Consider the following 20,981-nt stretch of genomic DNA (forward strand, 5'->3'; position numbering starts at 1 on the left):
AATTCCTGAATGGCACAGAGGTCATCTGTGGTCAGTTCTGAGCTGCAAGGATTCTCCACCTGTCTATGTTGTTGCCTGGAAAATAATTTTTTGAGAAGAAGCTTCCTCCCAAAGAGCCTCAGGTCCTTTTCCCAGGAAAATCTTTTAAAGGGTCTGGATGGTGAAAAGGAAAGTCCCTTTGCAAGTACCTCCATATGGTCGGTAGAAAGAGGCCTATCAGATAAATTGATAACCTGTAGTTTGGAAGGATTATTGCGATCTACCGCACCGTCTTCCTCTGTCGAGCTGGATATCGCGCGGTCCTTTGTGTGTCCCAATCTGGATTGCGTCTGTCGCTGCTTCTTTCCACCTCTCCTGGTTTTCCTTGATTTCTGATACGGCCTCTTGGCCTCTAACATTGGCCTAAAAAATGTGGGGAGAAGTCTTCAATTTCTGACTGGTTGTATGGGGTATTTTCAAATGTTTCACTCGCCGAATCTCCACTGTTGGAGGACTCGAATTCCGAGAGGGTTGGGTCTTCCCTCTTGTTTTCTAGTCCTGTTAAGGGGTGTGGGATTCCACCTAAAGATGTCACCTCGTGCAAAATCGCGTTTATCCCTTATAAATTTGTTGCATTTGCGGTCCACTATTGCTTGTTCATACTGCGCAATTTCTTTTTTGTGTTTCTCAAACGCAGTCTGAAAAGATAGGTCCTTTTCCCAGGTTTCCAAATTTTTGCCAAGTTCATCTATTTCATTATCTACCTGATCTAGGAGTAAAGTGTCATGTTTATAAGGGATAAACGCGATGTCATGTTTATATTGCACGAGGTGACATCTTTAGGTGGAATCCCACACCCCTTAACAGGACTAGAAAACAGAGGAAAGACCCAACCCTCTCGGAATTCGAGTCCTCCAACAGTGGAAATTCGGCCAGTGAAACATTTGAAAATACCCCATACAACCAGTCAGAAATTGAAGACTTCCCCCCATGTTTTTTAGGCCAAGGTTCGAGGCCAAGAGGCCGTATCAGAAATCAAGGAAAACCAGGAGAGGTGGAAAGAAGAAGCGACAGACGAAATCCAGATTGGGACACACAAAGGACCGCGCGATATCCAGCTCGACAGAGGAAGACGGTGCGGTAGATCGCAATAATCCTTCCAAACTACAGGTTATCAATTTATCTGATAGGCCTCTTTCTACCGACCATATGGAGGTACTTGCAAAGGGACTTTCCTTTTCACCATCCAGACCCTTTAAAAGATTTTCTTGGGAAAAGGACCTGAGGCTCTTTGGGAGGAAGCTTCTTCTCAAAAAATTATTTTCCAGGCAACAACATAGACAGGTGGAGAATCCGTGCAGCTCAGAACTGACCACAGATGACCTCCGTGCCATTCAGGAATTAGAAGAACTTCAAATGGAATCCAATATGGATGGAACAATCACTAACAGACCGAAATGTAAACCCAAATCTTCCTTTTTTCCTCCTGACAATACCAGCCCAGAGGTCAGGGTCTTTTTGAACCGGGTGTCTAAAGAATTTGATGATATCTATGTTCAAACTAGAAATGGCCTTCACCACTCTTCTCAAAATCTCAAATTCAAAGAAAGAAAAGCCCTGCAAGAAATGGAAACTTGGCATGATATAATCATAAAACCATCCGACAAAGGTGGTAATATTGTACTCTGGCCTCGTGAAATGTACATTACTGAAGCACATCGACAATTACACAATCTCTCATGTTATAAGAAACTTCTCAGCGATCCTACCACCAGAATTTTGAATGCCTATAATATCTTATTACAAGAGGCTTTTACCCAAGGCACCATCACTAAACAAGAATTACAATATCTTACTGTCCAGAATCCAAAAACACCTACTTTTTATCTTTTGCCTAAGATCCATAAAAATGCCCATCAGCCACCTGGCAGACCAATAATGTCAGGTAATGGTGGGCTTCTGGAGCAACCCAGTCGATTTCTAGACTTACACTTACGTGAATTTGTTCTTGATGTACCCTCCTACTTGCAGGACACATCGGATCTATTACATAAAATTCATGATATACACTTTGAGAATGACTTTCTCCTAGTGACTCTAGATGTGGAGGCATTGTACACAAGTATTAATCACCATCATGGCCTGACAGCAGTCAAGTACTACCTGGACCAAGGAGGAGAAAAGGATTTTTCGGATTTTCTTCTAAAATGACTTCACTTTGTTCTTTCCCAAAACTATTTTGTTTTTCAAGATCAATTTTTTCTGCAAGTAAGAGGAACTGCAATGGGTGCTGCGTGTGCACCCACTTATGCGAACCTCTTTTTGGGGTGGTGGGAGCACCTCTTCGTTTTCAATACCGTCAATGAAAAATACACTACGCACGTGACATTGTGGCTAAGATATATTGACGACATATTCATTATTTGGAACGGAGAAAGAGGTCTTCTTATGGACTTTATTCAACTCCTTAACACTAATAATCTCAATATTACATTGACTCATACCATCAGCACGGAGATGGTCCCCTTTCTTGATCTCAATATTTACAAATCTGACACAGGCTTTCTGGAAACAGAATTATATCGCAAGGAGACTGCAACCAATAGTCTCCTCTTTCGAACCAGTTCACATTTTCCTCCAACCATTGAAATATCCCCAAAGGGGAGTACCTCAGGCTGAGACGCAACTGCTCGGAGGATCACGTCTTTAAAATCAAGAGCAGAGCACTTACCCAACGCCTCCTAGCCAGAGGTTATAGTAAACGCTCACTCAAACGAGCATACTCGGCCACCACAGCAGTCAAGAGGGAGAGTTTAATTTTTGGGAAGAAGAAAGAGGACACCAAACCGGATGACACCCTAAGATTTATAGGGACATTCTGTCCTGAATGGAGAATGTTGAAAAATGTTATAACTAAACACCTTCCCATCCTACAGCTGGATCCAGATTTATCCCCGTTCCTGGACTCTCCATTACAGATGAGTTGGCGTCGATCTAAGAATATAAAAGACCAACTAGTACGTAGCCATTTTGTCACATCCACCCCCAAAAAAACATCAATTTCTGGCTCCTTTCCGTGTGGTCAATGCAAATCATGCCCACAGATATCACAAACCAACACTGTCATCGACAGATTTGGGCAAGCAATCACACTACATCATTTTTTCAACTGCAATACCCAAGCAGTGATTTACTGCATAACTTGTGGGTGCAATCTTAAATATATTGGAATGACCACACGTAAATTAAAAGAAAGGGTCCTGGAACATTTGGGAATTATTCGCAATGCTGCAAAAGATCTGGCACGCATGAAACAGCTTACCTCGGTTGCCAGGCATTTTCACTATCACCATAAAGGATCCATCAAAGAATTTAAGGTCTTTGGCTTGGACCGCGTTCATTTGGGCATACGAGGGGGAGACATCACCAAAGAACTCTATAAAAAAGAGAGCGAGTGGATCTTTCGCCTCAACAGTCTCAAGCCCTTTGGTCTGAACGAAAATATCAATTACGCGGTTTTCCTGTGAATTAACAGTTCTACCATTCCAGCTTATACTTGTTGTATTCCCTAATACAATACACCATTTATCTCATTTAGTCACCTCCCCTTTCATTTCCCCAATTCACTTCATCACTTTATGATCACTCTTTACACTATTTTGCTCTTCCCATGCACCTTTTATATCCTATCTGCCTACTTACGGTGCTTTTTTTTCGCCCCTAGTTTCCTTCCTAGTTCATTGTCACTAATCACACTTGCATCTCACTTTTCACCTCACCCTCATATTCACCTGCCTCCCTGCATCCCAGAGTGTCCCAACTCAGGTCCAACCATGTAATCCCAGTCACCTTCCCTATTGCAATATCTTCCATTTCCTCCTCTCAACACCCTATTCCACCTCACTTACCTACACTCACACCCCCTCGTATTCCCACATTCCATCTATTACCCCCATCACCCTCCCCCCCCCATTCATTATCATGTCCCCTGCCATTCTTTTCCCCTTTCGATTAACAGGCACCAACTTTAATTAAATGTTTGTTAACCAGTCACACTGCTAATTTATATCATCAGTCCACAATCCATCCTCACCTTTCAATCTTATCCATTCAGCACACAATCAATTTTTATTTTATTTTATTTTATTTTATTATTTTTATTCATCTATCTTTACTTTTTATTATTTTTATTTTCATTTTTATTTTTATTTTTATTTTATTTTTATTTTCATGTTTATTTATATTTTAATATTATTTGCATTTTTATCCCATTTTCAAATCCATGTCACTTTCATTTTTCCAGTACCTTCACTGTCATTTCATTTCACCTTTTGCACATAATGCAATCACATTAACCAATTCTTCCCCTTCTATCATTTCCCGCACGCCCCTATTGGTTTCCCTTTTTTCTGTCATTTATCCTATATACGATATTTCCTATTTACTCTTTCATCTCTCCTCCCATTTTCCCTTAACTGTTTCCTTTCAATGTCATTCAACAATGTTCTTGTCTATACTCATTAATATCTTCATATCCTGTTAAGTTTATAATCTTTCATATCCCCTTTTTTCTAACCTGCAAGGCACACATTTATGATATCAATAACTTTTGTGAATCTCCGTCTGCCCACACTTCTACGTATCTGGTACTATCTTATCCCTTATTTACAATGGCGTTTAGGGCCTCGCGTAAGGTCCCCAGACATGCTCACATCTCTTTTAACTTCATCCCTTTTCCAACATGGCGACTCCGGCCCCATCAGCGACTAGCTGACATGCGCAACATTCCTGCACTTCCCCCTAGCGACGGCGGGCGTGCCCGCTGACGCGGCGCCACCGCCCACCGCATTCTCTCTACTTACTGGTCTGACGCACAAAGCAAACTGCTTTAAACCCGTCCCCCCGCCTACACATCCGAACCCGGAAGTGAACAAGCCCGATACGGGTGAAACGTGTCTTCCCACGGGGGTCCGCATATGGAGTGACTACATGGCACCAGCCTTCTGCACCTGACCATGCGCTGATCCATTTGTCTGCCCTCTGATTGGAGTGCTGTAAGCCCCCGCTGTTCTGTGGACTCACAGACAGCAATATCACACTCAGGCACACCACCAGTGCATCTATACTAATTGCCTATTAGAGCATAGATTTTTTTCCCTATGTAAGGTATTGTCCTCTGATACGGCCTACATTTCCAGTCTCCGACAGAGGCCAGCACATTATTATCTTTTACATTTTCACCTACATGTTTATTAATTTATTTCTTTGCGGCACCTGACAGATATAGCCTGTCAGGTTCATTCCTAATCACAGGTCAGCTGTTTTTTTCTTCCTATTTAGGATTATGAATTTGTATGATACTGTTTGATTTTTTTGCATTTGTTTGCATTTGATCTGTATGAATTGTGAATTGTTGGCATGCTAAATTCATCACTGTGTTCTCTGTGTAGGAAATTAATTGTGCATGCTATATACATGCCTGTGTTCATTTACTATTCTTAGAGCATTTTTGGGCAGGCTGCCTAATTAACTTATTTGTTTATTGTGGCAATAATACCGTCACCTAGCACCATACTCTGTGATAACTGATATTTCCTAGGAAGATCCTAGTGACAGCATTTGGGGGCAGGCTGCCTAAACAATTTACTGTGGTGATCATTTTTGTTAGACAAACCATATCCACAGTAATACTCTGTGTCATTAACTTAATCTATTACCCAGTCTGGGTCATAACCCTAACAATCAAGAACACCAATCTAGATTCATTCACTTATTCACCTGTCTCATGGACTCTCATCCATGATCCACGGATCACAGAACCACGGACGTGGGTACTATAGAACCGTGCCTAATGTGGAAAGCAGATCCACCTATTTTTGCTTATCTTTCAATTTCTTTCTCGTTTTTCTTTTTTTCTATCATTTCCTACCTATTATTTCCTATATAGGTGCACTCTCATTGGCGTACTGATCATACTATTCTCTACTATCATACCACGCTGCCATCGCCCGATCTCGTCCTACTTGGAAGCTAAACAGCGTTGGGCCTGGTCAGTACCAGGAAAGGAGACTGCCTGGGAATACTTGGTGTTGTAGAGCAGGAATCTGTTTCCTCTCTGTGTGAGAAGAACTCGCCAACAGCAGTATCACCACTATTTCTATTCTATGTCTCTTTATTTACTCAGTGAATGTTCAGTGCAGCCCAATGTCTTTTCTACTCACAATTGTGACATTTGTCAAGTGTTTCAGGTGCTAAAGTCTGGTGATCATTGATTAGCAACATATCCACTTAATAATAGTGATTATAGTTGGATATTCCTACAATAATGCTTTGACCACTCCTCGGTCCGATTAATACAAAAATCTGTACTGGTCAGGGGAAATGGTGGTATGACAATTCTGTGTCTACAACCTTTCCAATCACTCTTCTTAACAAGAGACCAGATCATTTTCATATTTTTTCTAAATCCCTATTTTTTTCATGGATCATTTAGAGGGGTAAATTATGTTTACATTAATACCAATAAAAGTTATGTTTTAAACATTCTTTGACATATTTCATAGGAACTTTTTCCTGTACAGAGTGCACCCACACAAGAGCCTTCTTTCTCTCCCACTTTTAGTTTATGTACTTTCTGGCTCTGGGCGCACCACCAACAAGGACATCATACATAGGAGAAGATCTTAGATATTTTTTCGTTCCCGTTATTAAGGGTAATTAATTGTCCATTTTTGGTCTTCTCATGTACATACATTATTGTTATTTTGTGACCTGTGCCCGATCGCCCCAGTTCTGCTCTAGGTAATAGTTAGTGTGCTGAGGAAATGCCAGGGGAGGAAAAGTACCCCCTTCCTTTCTGTCTGCTGTTTGCTGTGACCCACCCCTTTTTCTAGCACCTGATATAATTTTCTCCAGAATGATTGAGCTGTTACCACTGCTTGTTTGCATAATTATCATGTTGTCCTGACAGCTTCCCTCTTCATAGGCTCAAATACTGTAGGAAAAAACACTGCAAAGAGACCAGTTGACAACAAAATGAAGCGTCACTGCTTATGTCAATTTAAGAGCCTTAATATTAACTGCAATCGGTATTATTCCTGTGATTAACCACTAGGATTGTTGGAGAACCTGTCAGCATTAGGCTATTTGCACTAATGAGACAAAGGGGAAGAGGAGGCCCGTGTACAGGTGCCATCTAGGCCCCCTCCTCTCTAGCCGGCAGCACTGTATTTCTGGGCACAAGGGTCACACTGTACCCATTATAAATACGCCAGTGCTGTGATGTGGAAGCCAGCATGCCGACTTGTTAATAATGCAATTAATAATAATTTAACTGAGTTGGATTTATAACTTAAATGATGATGCTTTACCATGATGTTTGAATTTGTAAATCTGATTCTGTTAAAATGCTTTAAATTGCATTATTAATTTGTCAGAAAACCGTCTTTGTCTCCAATGTGAGTTTCAACATTTTAACTATTGAACTCACATACCCAACCTCAGACACCGTCAAATATGTTATTCCAAAAGACACTTGTCATTTTGAAAATAAATACGTAGAAATATTATTGGCAACTGCAGGTACATAAATTAGGTCCGAATTAATGTCATTCACTTTTTACAAAATAAACAGAGCAAAATAAACAGAGCAATAATAGCAATTAAGTTTGATAAACTCTCATCTTATTATACAAATTTGAATGCTTTGCTATCTATTTTGGAAAGCACTGGTACAGTATACAGTAAAAAAAAAAGTGCTTTATAATTATAAACTCAGTGGCCAAATTATTCTGATCACCAGGCAATTTTATGCAAAGTAACTATTCCGCAAATAATGCTGACTCACAATGTCTGAACCTGTATAAGAATGGAAAGTTGAAGGTATGCTGAGACGCATAAACTGTATCATTCATGAAATAATGAGTAAACAACAGCTTAAATGATAATTGTACTAATAATTACACAAAATTAATTTTATACATAAATATATATATATATATATATATATATATACACACACACACATATAAATACATACATACATACATACATACATACACATTCGGGAATCCACTGCACTCGCCATTCCCAGGAGAGGGGTGCACTCACGTACTCCCCACCCTTAGGTTGGGGTGCGGTGGGCTGTGACAAGCAAAGTCAAATATACATATAAAGAGAACCCTGCACTCTCCTTAGCAGCTTCATTCACCATAATGCTTTAGTATATATCTGAACAAACAATGGGGTTTTGGTTTTTGAATTGTACAATGCATGTAAGCTTGCGGCCCACTCCAAGGGACCCCATTTCACTGCAAGTCCTACTCTTTCACATAAACTTTCACATAGATTTTTTTTGGGACCTGGCTACTGCTGTCTCATAGGGGAAAATGTGTTTTACTGGTTTAAAGCTTACCTGCCACTCTTATGGCTTTTAAAAGGTAAGACACAACTACACAAGTGTGCTTACCTGGTTTATAGCTCAGAAGAAAAAGAAAGACCCTTAGTTGGCGCACTCATTTAAGAAAAAGAAAAGATCTAGAGTAATATTATTGATTATTAGTCTAAAAATATAACTTTTATTGAAATTAATCTAAATACAATGGTCACATGTTTTTAGTAGAATAATATGCCCATCTGGTGCAGGATAGATCACATAATGAGGAGATAGTACTCCAAGTTTTAAAATTTTAGGCCAAATAGCCAAATATGTAGCAGGATGCTAATAATTACTCTCTATTAGAGATCTGGGACAAGAGCACCCTCTGAAATATTATGTATCATATCCTCAAACAATACTGGGAAATTATTTCTTGTTTGTGACTATCTGGTCTGCCCACCAGTGTCATTGGAATTTTAGAATAGTGGAAAAATCTTCCTTATTGGGTTTGTGGTCCACCCAAGTTGTTATTAACAGTATTGTGATAAGGGGTATAGCAAAAAGAGTAAGAAAAAGCCAGATAAAAGTTGAAACTGTTGTCAATGTTATACCTTGTTGCTAGTTCCCATACACCTACTACACTGAATATTCTCTGGGGGTCCCCCACCAGATACTGTTCCGGCCCAACACTTTATTGCTTCCAAGATCAGACGAGATTGGGCAATTTAAGTGTGGTTTGATAGTAGATAACCCATATCTAGTACCAGAATCGTTGATGAGAGTTCAAAAATATAGGAAGAAAGGGAGAGTGCCGAGCCGGAGAGGGATATATAAAGTGGATCTGCTGTTGCCGTTAGACAATGAAAATATACAGTATGTGCCCTTATAGAGGCCTTTTTTTGTATCTGTTTGCTCTCTTGTTTTATGGACATTTAAATTATTTTTTGTATTTGTTCGATTATTTTAGATTTATGTGCCTTTATAGAAGCTGTGTATGTATTTGTTTTCTGATATCTGAATACTCTCATTTATGAGAGGTTTTCTATATGACTATGTTTAGATTAATAAGTATTTTAATCTAGATTTGGCTGTGACCAATAAATCAATTATAGTCATTTAATAGTAATTTATGTGATTTTATCTTTTTGGATGTTTAAATAACATACTTCTACATAATTTATATCCATATATTGAGTTTTTGTGATCTGTGAAAAAAAGTTATTTCAGTGTTTTTGGTGAATATTATATCTTTTTGTCATTAAGTGTTTTGCTTTTGAACTTCTCAATGTACAAATCACTTTAAAACATGCACTAATTAATTTTTGTAGGCAATTTAACTGTTCCACTGCTAACACAGGAAGTTGTGTGTGATCCATCTGTAGATTCAGGGTTAAACACTTGTCTATGTAGGACCGGTATGTATTGTCTTCCTCCTTTTATTTGTTTTATAGGCTATAAAGCCTCATTAAATGGTTTTTTAACAGCCCCTATTTTGAATCTAATTTCATACAGGTCAACCTATAGACCATAGTCTGAGACATTATTTTTGGACTCCCTTTAAACATGGAACATTGCCAGGTTGTTACCTGTTATAATTAACCTGGTATGTATCTTCATCTCCTCCCTCATCTGTACATCCATAGTTTACTTCATAGTCCCGTTTTTTAATATATTGTCTTATCTACCAGGTTTTATACCTACTCTAATCGATATATACAGTGGTGTATACATTTCTTCAGGATTCCTTTAATTTATTGGGCATCTGGTATGTATAGCTATATGATATAACTTTTACTTTCTGGTTACTTCCTAGTACTGTTCTATCACTCAGCAATTTTATTTTACTATTCAGATTCTGTACCCCTGAGGATGTCCCATAAGGAAACGAAACACGAAACGTGTTGGGTATCCCAGCCATTCTGCTTTCATCTATGCTGTATGTTGGATTTATGCTGACAAAGAAATGCTTTGAAAACTAAATGTAAACCAGAGAAAACCCTGAAATATACCTCTGTGAAATTGTACAGATGACATATGTATTTTATTGTACATTTGTATGTTTAAAATAAAAACACAAATAGATTTTTATCAGTTATGTTTGTCAGTTAATGTGTTTTAATGTGATGAACAGTACTGTAGATTAGCGCCCTCAGCTCTGTATGTTTATTGTTATTTTTGAGCCTCGACGGTCTAACAGGAGGTTCTTCTCGAGGTGCTGCAACCATTCTCTCACATAGCGCTATAGGGTACCCTTTCTTTACATATATATATATATATATATATATATATATATTCTTCCAGGTACACTTGTACACATTTTTTGAAGGAAATCAGTAGGGAGGTTGTTCCAAGAATCTTGGAGAACTTCTGTGGATGTAGGCTTGCTCAAAACCTTCTGTATCTTCATGTAATCCCAGACAGACTCGATGATGTTGAAATCAGGTCTCTGTTGGGGCCATATCATTTCCAGGACTCCTTGTTATTCTTTATGCTGAAGATAGTTCATAATGACATTGGCTATATGTCAATTCCAATACATTTGGAACCAATCAGGTGCCTCCCTGATGATATTGAATAAAGAATAAATGTTACAGTCTGCTGCCAGGACATCTGAGTTGCTAGTCCTAGCTGTTGCTAGGCAGCAGTGAAGCTCTCAGTATTTTGGAGGCATTCAGCTGCAGTCAGCCTGTAATCAAGCTCTCAGTGTGTATGCAGCTCAGCTGCAATTTAGTCCACAATCAAGATAGCTGGCTTGCATTGGTTTCTCTTTCTGTTAAATTGCTGTAAGCTCCAGTTCTATAGTCCTCAGTTTCCATGGGTGTCCTTGTCACTCTGCATTGAATTCTAGATCTTCCTTGCTCAACTTGTCTGTCACAGCTATTCCTGAAAACTTGGCCTGTCCACCAACTTCTTGCAAGACCAAGTCACAGTTGTTCTTTAAAAGCTGGTTTGTCTGCTGAAATCCTGAAAGACCAAGTTATAGCCATTCCTGCACACCTGGCCTGTCTGCTAACAACCTGCAAGTCCAAGCTATATCCATTGCTGCACACCTGGACTCTCTGATAACACTCTGCAAGGCCAAGCTATATCCACTGCTGCACACCTGGACTCTCTGCTAACACCCTGCAAGACCAAGCTTTAGCTATTTCTGCACTCCTGACTTCCTGCTAACGACCAGCAAGTCCAAGCTAAGGTCTTTTCCTGCACATCAGGTCTGCCTGCTAAAATCTTACAAGGTTAAGCTACATCCTGCAAGGCCAACGGTTGTTGTTTCTGTATATCTGGCCTGACGGCTATTATCCTACTTGGCTGAGTCATAGCCGTTCCTGCAGTAATGATCTGTCTGTGTCTGTCTACATCAGGCATTCCCAACCACGGTCCTCAAGGCACACTAACAGTCCTGGTTTTAGTGATATCCAGGCTTTAGCACAGGTGCCTTAATTAGCAGCTCAGTTGTTTTGATTTAACCATCTGTGCTGCAGCCTAGATATCACTAAAACCTGCACTGTTGGTGTGCCTTGAGGACCGTGATTGGGAATACCTGGTCTACATCTTGCTCAACTTCCCTGCTACTTTGGGTAAGGAGGAATCCTTTGTAGTCGCTGCAAAGAGACTCTTTGTTCAGAAATATTTTCTATTTCTATATCAAGGCACTGCCATATCATTTATTTCAAAGCCATAATTCAGTGCTATCTGGGGTCTTCAATCTATTGGTTGAGCTCCTACTGCTGGAGGAATTAAGTCCAGTGGGCCCCCTTAGTAGCGGTGTGTGCAACAAGCACTAAGGGAAAAGCAGGGGGTTGCTAATGGTGAAACGCCTCTTGAGGGCTCTAGGAGTCTCACCCCAATAGTACTGGAGTTTCCCACGACTTCAAGCAAGTGCAAGAATCCTTACATTCCTAACAATAAGTACCTGTCTTTATTTCTCAGCATTGAGGACACCATTAATCATGTCCAAGTCCCCAACTCCCTTTGCTGAAATGCAGTCTCTAACTTGCAAGGAACCTCCAGCATGCTTCACTGTTGCTTGTAGACACTTATTATTGTACCGCTCTTCAGACCCCCTGCAAACAAACTGCCTTCTGTCACAGCCAAATATGCAAGTGCTGTATACAAGTGTACCTAGAAGCATTAATGCTGATTCATGCTGTTATGCTGTTTTGGAGGCAAAGGGTGCTCACACCAAATATTGATTTGATTTATATTTCTCTCTTGTTCATTCACTTTGGAGTTTGTTAGTTGATCAAAATAAACTAATAAACTAATAACACTTGAACATTGGAAAGCATCTTCACTTTGCAGCATTTTTTCCACACCTGCCTAAAACTTTTACACAGATATATGTATGTATGTATATATATATATATATATATATATATATATACACACACACACACACACAGGGTGATTTAAGAGTCACAGTACACCCTTTTGTTTCAAAAACTGTGCAGGAAATAGGAAAATTAATACTTCAGGTATGTACTGAACATGGCCACCATCTTTAATCTAAGTCAGTTTCCCATTTTCTGCACAGTTTTTGAAACAAAGGGTGTACTGCGACTTTTGAATCGCCCTCTCTCTCTCTCTCTCTCTCTCTCTCTCTATATATATATATATATATATATATATACATAGTAAAAATTATGGTGAGAGGGTGCACTCACCAATCTTCAACACAGAAGGTGTATAGCATAAAATCAATGTTTCGGTCTCCACACTGACCTTTGTCCTGTCTTCATTATTTGAAATTGTAGCATTCTAGCCCCATATGAATTGCTGCCCCAGCAAGTTATACTTTATGGAGTTAGTGCAGGCCATTTGGGACTATCTATCTAAATCTGTGCAAAAGTTTTAGGCAGGTGTGGAAAAAGTGCTACAAATATATATATACAGTACAGTGTATAAATAAATAAATATATATATATATATATATATAGCTGAAAAGCCTGGTGAATTTGTTTTATTTATATATATATATATATATATATATATATATAAAGAGAGAAAGAGAGAGAGAGATTCAAATTGTAGTTAGCGCATAAATAGGTTTAGTAAACAGCATTTTTTTTTATTTATTTGAAAAAAAGTGTATAAATAGCCACAGTAACTATGAGCTCTGTCAGCACAGGAGGTCCTCCCGAAAAGTATAAAAAAGGAGCCTTACAGATTAAATTTTACATAGCTTCATATCTTATTTATCCAGTTTGAGTATTGGAAAACAATGAGGATATAATGATTATATAGATTATTCTATCTGTTGTGCTACATTGCTACTAATGCAATTAGGGGCTAATTCAGTAAGGATCGTAAAAAGTACAAATTAGCAAAAACTGCGACCAATCACAAAATTGCGAAAGCACGCCCAAATGGAAAATCTGCAACACTAATTTAATGCTACAAATAAAGGTGCAATTAGATTTACAAATCTGCATTTTTTGCAAAAAAACTTACACTTAGTCGCCTTTTTTGCATAAAGGTTTCTGATGTCACAATTTAACATCAGCCACACATAACATTGAGCCAACCATGCCTACTGACAGGATGCATCGAGCAACAAAACGAGCTTCTTCCGCTGGTGAATCCTCAAACGCAGGCTGAAAAAGGAAAAAAAATAGGGTTTTTTTATGTTGAAAGTTTACATACATGACATATTAATGTTTATTTGTTATTATTAAAACTCCTTATGTTATTGTTTGATGTGAAAATCTAAAAAAGTGGTGAATAATTACAATGTCCACAAAATCACAATTATTGTGGTGATGTTATTGAACATATGTTTCTTTGTCGGGGGGAAAAAAAAACTTACACATACAAGTGTGTTCTTGACAAACCTGCATTGTTATTATACAGAAATGGGTTCTCTGCGCACTGAGGTGTTAATCTGAGGCGGAGTGTGCTGCTGGTAATGAGGGGTGTCCCACCCCCCCTTAAATGGTAAGTATACAGATGTGGATAAATCCACAGGGAACCAGCGCTCAAACCCTATTTGTAGTGGTGAATGATACGGTTATAAAGTGAAACTAAAATCAATAATGAAAAAGCAGGTAATATACTTAAGGTTGTTTATTCTAAGATGCTGAGATACTTTCTTTCCCAACAGGTATAAATTCGGTTTAAAAGTCAATCAGTGATTGGGGCACGCTCCTGGTTTGAGCTTAAATTCTGAAGTGCAAGGTTCAATTGAAAGAACAAATGCTGTAATCTTTGTAAAGTCGCAAAAAAGAAAAAGAAAAAAAGAAAAAGAAAAATGCCACAAAATAATAATAATGATAATATGTACTAAAGTCCAAACGGTTTACAAGTCTATACAGACTGCGGCGTCCCGCTAATCTGTGCTCTGAAGTGAAGGATTCTCTTGTGAAGTGATGGACAGTTGACAGCGGTAGTGTATGCTTTGGTTAGAGTGGAGAATAAGGACCCTGGACTGGCGCTATTCCTCCTGCAGCACGTCCCACAGTAGAGTGCCCGAATCAGGCCCGCTCTGTGGGGCCGCTGACCTGGGGTGTGCGCCTGTCACAGAGGCGAAGTGGACCCGGCCGGAGCTCTCCGAGCGGATGGCCGCGCCTCTCCTCCTCCTACAGGGATTTACCTTCTCCCTTCCCCTCCGCCTTCCACTCTCCGCTGTCTCGGGCTTCTTCCGTCGCCTGGCAACCGGTTGCTTCCGGGAGTCTTCCCAGAGGAAGACCCTAACAGGTCGAAACGCGTTGGAGCTACCCATCTATACTACATTGGACTGAGGACGAATATTCACTACAAAGAAGGACAGTACTGCTAATCCTTTCCGCAAACCATCCGGTCACGTGATCCGGAGGTCCGGAAGCAACCGGTTGCCAGGCGACGGAAGAAGCCCGAGACAGCGGAGAGTGGAAGGCGGAGGGGAAGGGAGAAGGTAAATCCCTGTAGGAGGAGGAGAGGCGCGGCCAGCCGCTCGGAGAGCTCCGGCCGGGTCCACTTCGCCTCTGTGACAGGCGCACACCCCAGGTCAGCGGCCCCACAGAGCGGGCCTGATTCGGGCGCTCTACTGTGGGACGTGCTGCAGGAGGAATAGCGCCAGTCCAGGGTCCTTATTCTCCACTCTAACCAAAGCATACACTACCGCTGTCAACTGTTCATCACTTCACAAGAGAATCCTTCACTTCAGAGCACAGATTAGCGGGACGCCGCAGTCTGTATAGACTTGTAAACCGTTTGGACTTTAGTACATATTATCATTATTATTTTTTTGTGGCATTTTTCTTTTTCTTTTTTTCTTTTTCTTTTTTTGCGACTTTACAAAGATTACAGCATTTGTTCTTTCAATTGAACCTTGCACTTCAGAATTTAAGCTCAAACCAGGAGCGTGCCCCAATCACTGATTGACTTTTAAACCGAATTTATACCTGTTGGGAAAGAAAGTATCTCAGCATCTTAGAATAAACAACCTTAAGTATATTACCTGCTTTTTCATTATTGATTTTAGTTTCACTTTATAACCGTATCATTCACCACTACAAATAGGGTTTGAGCGCTGGTTCCCTGTGGATTTATCCACATCTGTATACTTCTGCATTGTTATTAACTTAAAGAATTATTAGGTTGCTATTTTAGAGTAATACATGTGTTAAATAGTTTAACGCTCCCTTACATGTTGTTAAGTTTCAATGCAGCGGAAAAAAGTGAATTGTGGTCAGCAGTGTGAGCTACTTCAGCTGGGTGTAATGAAGAAATGATTGCAATATACATACAGTAGAACTTTCTACAACTTAGGTCAGCTTGTGCAGATTTTAAGATAGACCTGTAGTCACTCAGAAACTGCACACCATAAATGTGCTTTCAGTTGCAAAAACTGTGTATGCTCCGCCTATCTAAAATCTGCATATGCCCACAACACGCCCCTGCTCATAGTTTTTGCGAGTCCAGCCCTTTAGTACGCCCTCTACACGCCTAGTTTTCGTAGTGCATGCGCAGTTTTTGCTATGTCTCAGAAGTTGTATTTTTTATCTAAGAAATTTTATTTTTTGCCTCAGATTTTACGTATTTTCGCAAGTTTTGCGTTCCTTGTTGGATTAGCCCCTTAATACTCTGCCTTACTGGACCCTGAATGGGGATGGAAAACGACATTGTAGTGACTATAACTAAACAATTTTGTTATGGTAATGGGGTGAGGAATTTTTCTCATCATAATCTTATTTGTACTGTATCACTGCATTGCTTGTTCATTATTTTAGAAAGTGACCACATGACTTACCGGTATTGTATGGGGCTACTGGTTAATGTTTTTCCCCCTGCACATTCCCCTAACCACAATCATAACCTTGTGCTTAAATCAAAGACCAAAACATATAATTGTTGAAAGAAGTTACTGGGGCTCGGCCTAAGTATCAAAGGATTTTAAATGGGGAGAAAACTTTTATATAAATTTGCCTTAATCATTAATGTCCCTTAGCGCCAGTAGACACACCTGCACACAATAAATTCATTAAGTTCCATCCCTCCAGGCAAAACTGCACACATATTCAATAGCTTGACATTAGGGAGTGAACATTAAGTGTGCTTTGTCTCTCTCATTATGATACCCAAAGACGAAAGTCTATCCCTTTTAAAAGAAGGGAGTCCACTTTTTTTTGAAGTGGTCTATGAGTTATTCTCTGATTATGTGTGATCACCAGAGAACATCCCTGTACTGCCGGAATGTAGTTCAGGGATTGGAAGACCCCTCTTTGAAATGATGTGACTCCTTGTTTCTTGTTGTCAGGCACTGGGATCATCAGACAATATCAACTTGCACTGCAGAAAAAGTAGATGATCTGACAGATGTGGCAGAAGGTTAACATTCATTATCTCCCCAAACCTAGCACCTACATCCTCAGGAAAGTACCCTCTTTAAAATAAAGTGCCCTCTTAGTAAGTATTTTCTGCTACCAATCAGACAATCATATCACATCATATAGAAATTCTTAAGAAGTCCTAAGATGGAGGTTCTAATGCCTGGAAATGCCTTATCCTGGTATTAATAAATGCAATGTCCCCTAATTTGATTTGGTAGGTTGTCTACTTTAATGATACACATACTTAGTGCCATGGCATGCTGCAGTGCCATAGGGGATCTGCTGGGGTGCCACAGGTTGGAAGTCAAGTTATTTCTGGCAAATGTGATAGGCCAAATCAGTGCTGTTGATGGGCAATCATAAAATATGTGGACAGAAATGCATCCCTGTATAACTGAACCTTACTTACTTGTTTCTAAATTTTTCAGTAAGAAACTTTTGGCTTAGGGGTGCCGTGAAAAAAATGCTGATTCACCAGACGGTGTCCATTAATCCAGCCAATTTATGCCTTGAAGCCCAGTACACATATCAGTGACGCACAAACCACAACTGCTGAGACCTCTTGTTATGCACACCAGTGCCTGCAGGAAAGTACTGGTGTCAGGACTGTTATGCACTCCAGTGCCTGCAGGAATGTACTGGTGTTTGAACTGTTATGCAAAACAAATGGACTCACAGACAGACTGGGGAAAATGACATAACGTACACAGAAGGTGATAGGGTAACAAAATACACACAAAGTGAACAGAGTGGGTATTAAAGGCAGTCTTCCATTCATCCCCCTCTCTTATTCGGATTAGATTGTACGCACCGCGTAGGTCAATCTTAGAAAAAATGGTGGCAGTACGAAGCTGGTCAAACAAGACCGAAATGAGAGGCAGTGGGTATGAGTTTTTAATCGTGATACGGTTCAATTCCCTGAAGTCGATGCAGGGTCGCAACGAACCGTCCTTTTTACCCACGAAGAAGAACCCCGACCCAACTGGAGACTGTGAAGGTCTGATAAATCCCTTAGCCAAGTTCTCCTGAATGTACTCTGCCATAGCCTGAGTCTCAGGACGTGACAGGGAGTACAACCTGCTCTTGGGAAGCTTAGCATTTGGCAACAAATCAATGGCACAGTCATAGGGGCGATTGGGAGGTAGTACCTCTGCAACTTTTTTGGAGAACACGTCTGCAAAATCTGCATAACACCCTGGCAATCCTGGCAAACTTAGCTGCGAGAGCCTGACTGGAAGGCTCAAGCAACTCCTGAAACAATCAGTACCCCAACTAAGAATCTCCCCAGAGACCCAGTCAAATTGAGGATTGTGGGCCTTTAACCAGGGTAACCCCAACACCAATGGGGCAAAAGTACAGACAGTCACATAAAAGGACAATTTTTCAGAGTGTGTGGCTCCAATAAACAAAGAAATCTGGCTAGTGCAAGAGGTAATTTTACCTTGGGATAATGGTTCCCCGTTTAACCCACAAATCTCAATTTCCGATGCCAAGGGTACTAAGGGAACAGAGTGTTTCAGGGCGAATTGGCGGTCCATAAAAACCCCGTCGGCCCCACTGTCCACAAAGGCCTCAGTCTTGACAGTTTGACCGAGGATCTTCAAGGTCACCGGAATGATAAAAGTCTTCTTGGGAAATTCTGACTTCTGGCCTGACAGGATATTTCCCATCACCCTCAGGCTCTGAAGTTTTCCGGCTTTTCTGGGCATGATACTACCACACGACCTTTATTCCCACAGTACAAACACAACCCCTGCTGTCTCCTCCGCGTCTTCTCACGCGAGGAGAGGCGGGTGGCCCCAATCTGCATAGGCTCCTCGGAAAATTCCTCAGAGTCTGAGGTTCCCTTGGGAAGGAAGGAAATCTCAGTCTCCCTTTCAAGCCTACGCTCTCTCAGCCGTCTATCCACCCGGATGGATAACTGCATGAGCTGATCCAAGCTATCAGGCAAGGGATATTGTACCAGTTGGTCCTTTATCTGGTTAGAAAGACCTCTTCGGTACTGGTGTCTCAGGGCTGGGTCATTCCACTGGGTATCATGGGCCAACCTCCGAAACTCCGTACAGTAAACCTCAACTGGCCTTCGCCCTTGCTTAAGGATCGAAATCTGAGCCTCGGCTGACGCCGTCTTGTCAGGGTCATCATACAACATGCCCAGTGCCGTAAAAAAAGCATCAACACTTTTAAGCGACGGACAGTCAGGCTGCAACCCATATGCCCAGACCTGTGGGTCTCCTTGTAGCAAGGAAATCACTATGCCCACCCGCTGAATCTCCGACCCAGAAGACTGAGGCCTAAGCCGGAAGTATAGCTTGCAGCTCTCCTTGAAACAAAAGAACTGCGAGCGATCTCCAGAAAAACGATCCGGGAGATTTACTTTCGGCTCCTTAACCCCTGCAGGTGCTGCTGCTGCGGGAGCTCCGCCAGCAGCCTGGGAGGTGTGCATTTTAATGGACAAATCATTAAATTGTCGAGTCAGGACCTGCACCTGATCGACCACCTGTTGCAACGTATTTTGCGGGGTATGCTCCATATTCCCACAAAATTTCAACAGGAGTATTAGGCTGCTGAATATGTTATGCACACCAGTGCCTGCAGGAAAGTACTGGTGTCAGGACTGTTATGCACTCCAGTGCCTGCAGGAATGTACTGGTGTTTGAACTGTTATGCAAAACAAATGGACTCACAGACAGACTGGGGAAAATTACATAACGTACACAGAAGGTGATAGGGTAACAAAATACACACAAAGTGAACAGAGAAGCCCAGAGGCTAAGGAACTGGGTATCTCCCTTGTATTAGAACTGCTCAGATGGGAAACGCAAGATGTTGTGTTTTAATACGTAGAGAACCCGAAATGCTGTTGCTAAGGGCAACAGCAAAACCCTAAAGGGTTACCAACGGGTGTGGCAGTAAACTCCTTGGTCAGAGATGGAATGATAGACACAAGGAGAGTCTCCACAATCCTAATTCTCACTTGCAGTGCACAGGTTCAGCTTACTGCCACTAAACTGACCCCTGACACCTAGCACAGTGAGACAGGATTAGACAGGCAAGTCTTAGAATACAGCCGCAAACTTGCTAAGTTCACAGAGTAGTAACAGAACCCCAGCAAGCTAAACGACTGACTCCAGTCTTACTGCTAGGTCTGGATTGGCAGAGTGTAATACCAAATCCCCAGGCCTATTTGCAGTAAGCAACAAACAAATACAAAGCTACACAGTACTGGCTAACTTTCAGAAACTGACTAACCAAGAAAGATTCAGCAGCATCTGCTTACTCTGAGAAGAGGCCTTATAAAGCAGGTGCTGTCCACGCCCCACTCAGACCTCACAGACTGTGAGCACAAAAACCAGCACCGGATCCCCTGCCATGCACAGAGCCAATAACCACTGCACAGCAAAAGACCCGAACCGGAGTATCAGCTGCGCTCAGGTTACTCCGCTAGCACTTGTCTCCCGGTTGCCATGACGACGTGGCAGCACAGGGCAGGAGACCCTAACACCTCTTGAAACCACTTGTGCATATCAGTCATACAAATTACTCTATAAACCTCTGTACAAAAAGTGATGCCTAGCCAAGGAAAAGAGGTACAGACAACTATTGTTTTCTCCTTCCCTCTTGCTTTCCCATTTCCTAACTTTTCCCAATTCAATCCATCATAAATGTTGCTGTCTCATTTCCTTTTCTAGCCACACTGCATTATCCTTGTCATTGCAACTAACTTCATTGGCTCCAAATCCTACTTCAAATCTGATTCAAACAACTGACCCTTACTTAAAAAGCACTTAATCTCTCTGCACTTTCACACATCTCTG

General features: G+C 40.9%; 1 long non-coding RNA gene and 1 pseudogene across 1 annotated transcript in view; one reads left to right on the top strand and one right to left on the bottom strand.

Annotated features, from left to right (window-relative positions):
- Positions 1 to 20,981, bottom strand: part of LOC134960950 (uncharacterized) — a 123,394-nt gene that overhangs the window by 52,374 nt on the left and 50,039 nt on the right. The window contains exon 2 of the long non-coding RNA XR_010187839.1: positions 13,808 to 13,950. This is a non-coding gene — a long non-coding RNA (uncharacterized LOC134960950). The remainder of the gene's footprint in view (positions 1 to 13,807; positions 13,951 to 20,981) is intronic.
- Positions 5,960 to 6,077, top strand: LOC134945134 (5S ribosomal RNA; annotated as a pseudogene).

Source organism: Pseudophryne corroboree, chromosome 1, assembly GCF_028390025.1.
Source record: "Pseudophryne corroboree isolate aPseCor3 chromosome 1, aPseCor3.hap2, whole genome shotgun sequence".
Classification (NCBI taxonomy): domain Eukaryota; kingdom Metazoa; phylum Chordata; class Amphibia; order Anura; family Myobatrachidae; genus Pseudophryne; species Pseudophryne corroboree.